General features: G+C 33.3%; 1 long non-coding RNA gene across 1 annotated transcript in view; it reads left to right on the top strand.

Moving 5' to 3' along the window:
• The window catches only part of LOC134256667 (uncharacterized), a 5,674-nt gene extending 2,449 nt beyond the window's left edge, over nucleotides 1–3,225 (top strand). The window contains exons 1-2 of the long non-coding RNA XR_009989765.1: nucleotides 1–160; nucleotides 1,743–3,225. The exon at nucleotides 1–160 is cut by the window's left edge and continues 2,449 nt beyond it. This is a non-coding gene — a long non-coding RNA (uncharacterized LOC134256667). The remainder of the gene's footprint in view (nucleotides 161–1,742) is intronic.
• The last annotated feature ends 5,006 nt before the right edge of the window (nucleotides 3,226–8,231 follow it).

Below are 8,231 nucleotides of genomic sequence, written 5' to 3'. Positions count from 1 at the left end.
AATATCGAAGCATCCTGATGAATGTACATTTGTTAAATTTATGACCTTGAAGGTAGGGCAAGGCCACCATAGGGTATCAAAAATTTAAATAGAAATACATTGGGGGAATCAAAATCTTCTTTTCATGAACAACTGAGCCAGGAAAGCTGAAACTTATGTGGTAGTTGTACTTTTTTTAGGTCACCTGAGTAAACTCAGGTGACCTATTGCTATCCGTTTTTGTCCGTCGTCGTCCGTCGTGCGTTAACATTTAAACATTTTCAGCTTCTTCTCTGAAACCACTGAACCAATTTCAACCAAATTTGGCATAAAGCATCTATGGGTGAAGGGAAACAAAAATTGTGAATTTCATGGTCCCTGCCCCCCTGGGGCCTGGGGGTGGGGCAAAAACAACTAAAAATAGTGCAATCTCTAAAATCTTCTTCTTTACTCCCAGACATCAAGCAGTCAAACTGTTGGTATGATTGTAATCAGCATTGAGTCCTCTACCAAAATTGTAAAATTCATGGCCCCAGGGTCAGGGGTTCTGGTGTTAGGGCGGGGCTCTATTGATTATATAGTGAAAATGCAGTAAGTCTTTAAAAATTTTCTTCTCTGCTCCTGGGTATTAAATAAACAAATTAAGTTCATAGTTATAATGGGCAACAGTGGCTCTACCAAATTTTATGGCCCCAGGGTCAGGGGTTCTGGTGTTAGGGCGGGGCTCTATTGATTATATAGTGAAAATGCATTATTTCTTTGAAAATTTTGTTCTCTGTTCCTGAGTATTAAATGAACAAATTAAGCACATAGTTATGATGAGCTAGAGTGTGTATTCATAAATTGTGAATTTTATGGCTCCAGGGTAGGGTTCTGGTGTTAAGACGGGGCTCTATATTGATTATATAATGAAAATGCATTAAATCTTTGAAAATCTTCTTCTCTGCTCCTAGGTATTAAATACACTAATTCAGTAAATAATTATGGTGAGCAAGAGTGCCTCTACCAAAATTGTGAAATTCATGGCCCCAGGGTGAGGGGTTCCGGTGTTAGGGCAGAGCTCTATTGTTTATATAGTGAAAATGTAATAAATCTTTGAAAATTTCTTCTCTGCTCCTAGGTTTTAAATAAACTAACTAAGTACATAGTTATGATGAATAAGAGTGCCTCTACCAAAATTGTGAAACTCATGGCCCCAGGGTGAGGGGTTCTGGTGTTAGGGCGGGGCTCTATTGATTATATAGTGAAAATGCATTAAATCTTTGAAAATCTTCTTCTCTGCTCCTAGGTTTTAAATTAACTAAGTACATAGTTATGATGAATAAGAGTGCCTCTACCAAAATTGTGAATTTTATGGCCCCAGGGTCAAGGGTTCTGTGTTAGGTCGGGGCTCTATTGTTTATATAGTGAAAATGTATTAAATCTTTGAAAATCTTCTTCTCTGCTCCTAATTTTTGAATAAACTAACTAAGTAAATAGTTATGATAAACAAGAGTGTCTCTACCAAAATTGTGAAACTCATGGCCCCAGGGTCAGGGGTTCTGGTGTTAGGGCGGGGCTCTATTGATTATATAGTGAAAATGTATTAAATCTTTGAAAATCTTCTTCTCTGCTCCTAGGTTTTAAATAAACTAACTAAGAACATAGTTATGTTGAGCAAGAGTGCCTCTTCCAGAATTGTGAATGCCTTAGCATCTAGCTTAAAACATGAAACAAATTCAATCATTTGAAAGTTGTTGCATGATGCTCAGGTGACCTATAAGGCCCTTGGGCCTCTTGTTAATTTTTAGGATATGTATTTAAAATTGTACACATTATTCTCATTCTTCATTTTATTCATTCGGTCATTCATTCATTTATTCAGCGTTGCGCAATCCGATTTACTAACACTCTACGTTGTCTTGTTCAGTGTCTATTATAAACCTAAACACCCCTATTTAGTTAAACGTTGCATTCCAGGTAGACTACCAGGTAATGTTGTGAATGGGTTATTCCATTATTCAGTGGTACATTGATTTCTATTGGTCAGTGTAGTTGATTGGTTCTAAGGTAGAATTGGCGGGAATATTGAACATTTTCGGAATCTCAAACACCTGACCAATTTGGATCCACACCCTGAGCAATCGATCTTGTTATTTTATATTAAACAGAACCGGTTACACTTATGATGAAGCATCCTGGGATAGCGAAAATTCTAAAATGTTAGAAAGTTAACCCCCGGGGGGTAGGGCGGGGTCACAATAGGGAATCCAAGTTTTACATTAAAATATATATGGAAAACACCTTTAAAAATCTTCTCCTCAAGGACCATTAGGTCAAAAAATCCGAAACCCATACGTAAGCGTCCTAGGGTAGTGAAGGTTTAAATTGTTAAAATTACAACCCCTGGAGATAGGGCAGGCCGCAATATGGAATACACATGTATACGTTTTGCATGAAATATATAGAAAAAAATCTTTAAAATCTTCTTCTCAAGATCCACTGGGTCAGGAAAGCTGATACTTACATGGAAGCTTCATTGGGTTGTGTAGGTTCTAAAGATTTTAAATTATGACATGGAAGGGGTAGGGGTCCACAAAAGGTATAAAAAGAGGGGAAATTAAGCAAAGAACTACATCACCAAAGTTACTCAAGTGGGCAGTGTGGCTTATGGGCCTCTTGTTTGCAATAAGTACTGGCCAAAAAAGCTAGAATTTATATGAAAGCATCTTTGGGTAGGGTAGATTCTAAATTGTTCAAAGCATGGCCCCTTTTTGTGTGGGAGTGGCACAATGGTCCCATGGGCTTCTTGTTTACCGTACATGTGTACCCCTCGAGAATTTTATTACTTATATACATGTATGGAGACGACAACACGTGTTAATGGAGAGCTTCAAATGGTGTCCAATATTCGACACTGAAAGGTAAAATCAGAGAATAATCTTTTCAGTGCTAGCACCTACTGAGACACGGGACCTCGTTTGATAAAATACGTTTCAATCGTCAACTTTCCTTACTTATGCAGCAATACATGTATACTTTCATCAACTGCATAAGGGGTTGATTCAATACAGAAGAGCTAGTGTGCTCTACGTGTAAACAATTTCTAAAACGAGGTAGAAAAGATTATCAACAGTCTTGTTTATAAAGTCCACATTTTGTTAGTTCTATATATAGACGATACAAAGACTTCGCCAGCATATACATGTACATGTACAATTTATCATTAATTGTAATTATTTCCACATTAAATTGTCGACGAATGTTTCCATTGTTTTCCAAATCATGACAAGAAGCACACGGCTGATCTAACCCTTCAGCAGGGGATGTTTAATCCTTCATGGCTCCTACTTCCTAAGGAGGAATTAGAAGGACAAACTTTATTTTATTCCATGACCAATCATACAATAAAATCATACAATAAAACAATCCAAGAAAAAGGCGCAAAGATAGCTTACTTGCATTTGGCGCGAAAAGAGCGATTCACCACTTTTATAAAATATAAATAGACAGATCCAGTGGTGTAGAAATGGAGTAAAGGGGATACACGGACATGTTGAAACGGTGAACGGTGAATCACATTGAATAATCTGCTCAGTGTATAAAGAGTAAAAAAAAAATAATACTGCAGTATTTTGCATTTAGTAATATCGTTCTTTTTCTGAAAACTGTTTATTTTAAAAATGCAGGTAAAGAGTTCCAATATAAATCATCTAGCTCTCTTGGTATAATCGCATATAGTTTCGGATCTTGCAAATAATAATCCTTATACAGCCTGAAACCGTGACGTGTACCTAAAATTATCCTTGTGCATTTAAAATGGATTACTTTCCGATAGTTACTGATGGGATAATGTATCATGTGGTGCATTATAAGACTGCTGAGACTGCTGAAAGTTAATCGAGTTTGACATTTTGGTGACTGACATATGGAAAACTCCGAAACCGATTGAATGTGTAATTAATCATTATTATATATAAAAAGAAACATTTTGTAATTTTAATTTTGTAATTAATTTAAATTTGTTTGATAAAGCATTTTTAAAACGATTCTAGGAAAATAATTAAATTTCTTTGATAAAGCGTTTTTAAAACGGATCAGGGAAGATTTGTTATAAAGAACTATACGATAGTATTGTTCTCCCGCCTACCAATTCTCAAAATTAACATATTCGAATGATTTTCAAAACTGTTATAGATATTTATATGAATTTTCATAAAACATTACTAATTTGGGATACCAAAGAGAGATATAATTTTGGTAAAACTTGTGTTTTTCACTTATAATTCAACGGAAAACGGAAAAAAAATTTCAAACATCCCCCCGTGAAACAAAAATTCCTTTTTACAGGTAATATGGACTGTCATTTTACAAATTTATGCCAAAGCTTTTTGGAACATATGTACGGAAGCCCTGGAGGGACATTGACTTACTTGTTATGACTTATTTCTTATAACTTTTTTTGTTTAGACTTATTTGTTTTGAGATTTTTTTGTTAGTTTTAACTAAGTGTGAGTAAGCTATAGAGAACAATTAATTGTAGTTTTGTAGTAAAACGTACAGAACTGATGTGATTACTAAATTTTTATCTGTTAATTACGAACGCCCTTGAGGGTATATTAACTTTTTTGTTGTGTGTTTTGACTTATTTCTTATGTGTTTTGATTTATTTCTTATAATTATGTTTTGACTTAGTTCTTATGACTTAACTTTGAATTCTTGTTATTTTGAATTTGTTATGGCAAGTTTAGTTTACAAAAAGTGGCGTGAAAGATGGAGGGAACGTGTAGTTTCAGAAAAAAGAAAAAAAAATGACCTTGAATTTATTGCTAAAGACAAGATAAAATAGTAGTGACTGTCATGTTCTTGTCTTCAGTTATTATGCAAACTGGAAGTTACATTTAAGAATTACGTAATAACTTTTCGAAAATAAGAATTAAGTTATATCAAAAATAATATTTACTTTAGAAATCACAACTGTACTGGACGTTAAACCACAATTTGTTAATAAAAAACCACAGTTAAAATAGGACTAAATATCATTTTTATCATAAAAGTAAGCCAAGCAGCAGGATTTCAATAGCTTTTTTACACTTAGTTATAACTAGCTACGAAACATTCACAACAAATAAGTCAAAACAAAAAAGTTATAACAAATAAGTCATAACAAGTAAGTCAATGTCCCTCCAGGGCTTCCGTACATATGTTTATATACAAAAAACGTAAAAAAAAAAAAAAAAAACCACAAAACAAAAAAAAACAAAAAAAAAAAAATGATTTTTCACCAATTTTAAAGCTATTTACAAATAAATAATTGTATTTAATGAATTCATATATGTTTTATTTATTTGCGTAAAACATAAGAAAAGATATGAGATAAATTTTATCATATTCAAGACTATTTCAAAATATGGTGATTCTTGAAAGTTCGATTTCACTAGAAAATATCGTCTACCCCTTTTTTTCAAGAGCTGGAATTAATGATAATTTATAATCTAGCGCTGAAATTTAAATGATTTATCAATAACCATAGAACTGTTCTTTATATTAAACAAAGATTTAATGGCTAAATTGCCATTTATATTGAATTTAATGGGTGCAAAATGTACGCGGGAATCAAAAGTTAGAGTTCGTAGTTCATTGTCAGCTTATTTATTTATTATTATTTAATATATATTGAAGATACAGTCAAACTTGTCTTAGCGGCCACCCGAAATCAACGGCCACTCGCGGTCAGCGGCCACTTTCAGTTCCCCCCGATGATTTTTCCTATATATTTTAACTGGAATAAACGGCCACCTGTGTAACGCGGCCAGCGGCCACTCAAATCCTCCCCCAACAGTCTTATTGACACTGTAATAGGCGGCCATTTCGTCACTTGTTGCGATTCTATCACATTTTTTAAACGTGTTGGCTTGGGTAATGATATCCTCGATAGTCAATTTAACCTATTAATGCAATTAAACAAATTGCTTTTAGATACGTTGAACTCTGTTTGTGTTTATGAAAAAAAAAATATTTTTCCTGTTAGATCAATTTGTAATTATTTTTCAAGATCGCCGATTGAAAAATTAAAAGAATTTAATTGCTACAATTGATACTTTTCTCTAGCTAAAGAAATTCACACCTTTTAGATTTTGATTCCATGTAGAAACCCTTATTGCTATTCTTGTAAAAACAAAGTGCTTCATATGACATGATTATCTCGTAAATTTCACCAACAAGAGAGGATCGATAGAGATTAGTCACGCTCTACTGCATTTGACACCTGTGTTATGGAATGATTTTCAACTGCGTAAATACATCTCTCTGGTCAACTGGTTAATTTTATTTGTGTGTCTGTGTATGTTAAATAGAAATTCTGACAGCTTTATAACCAATAAAATTAATCAGACTTCATAAACTTCAGCAAGTAAGTTAATTACCGATTAATTAAGTTGAGAGGGGGGGGTTACACTGCTGACTATCTTTTAACATATATGTAAGTAAAATTTTTATTGACATTGTTTTACTTAAATTCCTATGCTTTATTTTATTTTCCATTAAACTGTATTTTTGTGTATTTTTTTCTTTATAAAAAAGGATAATAGTCAGCCACTGTATGTATTTATTCAAATGAAAATTTAAAGAATTTATTTAATAATTCAATGTAACAATTGCACACTTATGAATGCAAGTTATGTTTAACTAATATGTAGGAACAGAAACATGCACAAAACCTTAAACATTTCGAATCCTTTAATATTCTTTTTAAATGAGCTTGAATTATTATATATACACATAAAAAGCTTTCAAGAAATTAAACTGTTTAATTATGATTAATTAATTTAACTGTAGTGTTTAATGTTGTTTATTTATTGACCAAATGTCCTTTTCGAGGGCAATGGAATAAAAGGCCACCTTCTAAGTGGCCAGTTTCCAGACTTCCCAAAGGTGGCCTCTTAAAACAAGTTTGACTGCACTTTAATTTTGTTTGTTGCCCTTCTCTGTCTTTATTATAAATATTATATACAGTGTATTTGTTATGCTTATTGAACTTATAGAAATCAAATAAGTTGTGTAAACTAAGTACATCAAACGTATCTACATATCTAAACATTCAGATGCCTTATGATAAATAATTTATATCAGTTAATATTTTGAAAAGAAGATGGGGGGATAAGCCTGACGAAGTGCCTATATCATGTATATATTACGACAGATAAGAAGTGGAAAATTTCATCTCAATTATACCCATATTTTTTTTTTATTTTTCATCTAGGCCTAATATTAAAGAATTCTTAATGTAAAACCCTTTTAATTTACTAAGATCTCACAAAGACTGATAATAGTTGCCTCTAATAAATTACGATTTTAGATCGTTCACTGTGTGTTTTCTTCACCTTTTACGTTATAGAACATTACTAAGGCCACTCCAATGTAATTTCTTGTTCGTCGGACATTTGATGAAAAAAGTACCAACGGGCTAGCTGTCAAATAATAATATTATTACTTTATTGTAGGCAGAATTTTTAGGCGGGACGTGTAAAAAATTGAGCGGAGAATTATATTTTTTCTGATTTCTGAAGATTAAAAGTACGATAAATAGAGCGGAAATGGGAAAGAAAAGAGCACAGAATTCCCATGGTGCGGGGATTTTTAATTAATAGTTTTGTTTAAATACGAGCTCGCGGGTCCGACGAACAAAATTTTTATTGGTATGGCCTAACTATCATGGCTAAAGTTAAACTCCATATTCCACAAATAAAAGACCCTTGAATGACTTTCTTGTCCGAAGGCCAATTTCAAGCTACATGTGCACTGCGCACCATTTTTGCACAGATATAAAATTCTTGATCACTAAAGGTGGTCTGTGAGCTCGAGGTTGCCAAGGGAGTAGTCCCACGGTTAAAGATTAAATAAACAAGATGTGTTTGTGAAACACTATGCGCCCGGTGGCAACAAAGTTACTAAAAACTATTCTTAGCATATTGATCACACTCAAGGACACAAGATCAAAACGAAGTTGGGGAAAATTTCATCTGTTTCTTATTATTATTATTTTTTTCTTCTTCTTTTTTCTTCCTGGGCCTAATATCTAAACTGTTCGTCCGATGTAGGTAAAACCTTTTTAGGGTCAGTAGACATGTGATGTAGAGTTGCGGAATCAAGGTCATTTTGCGCGCATGCTTGCAAGAGCGTGCACGTGCAACACGTGAAATGAAAATAATGGATATTGTAGTAACTTTTCTGTGTGAAATTTTTTGAAACTCATAATGTAAGGATACATTAGA

Source organism: Saccostrea cucullata, unplaced genomic scaffold (genome assembly GCF_032062105.1).
Source record: "Saccostrea cucullata isolate Sc308-1 unplaced genomic scaffold, CSIRO_AGI_Scuc_v1 ctg1776, whole genome shotgun sequence".
NCBI lineage: Eukaryota > Metazoa > Mollusca > Bivalvia > Ostreida > Ostreidae > Saccostrea > Saccostrea cuccullata.
The sequence above is the reverse complement of the archived record's forward strand: the minus strand, read 5'-3'. Positions and strand labels throughout refer to the sequence as shown.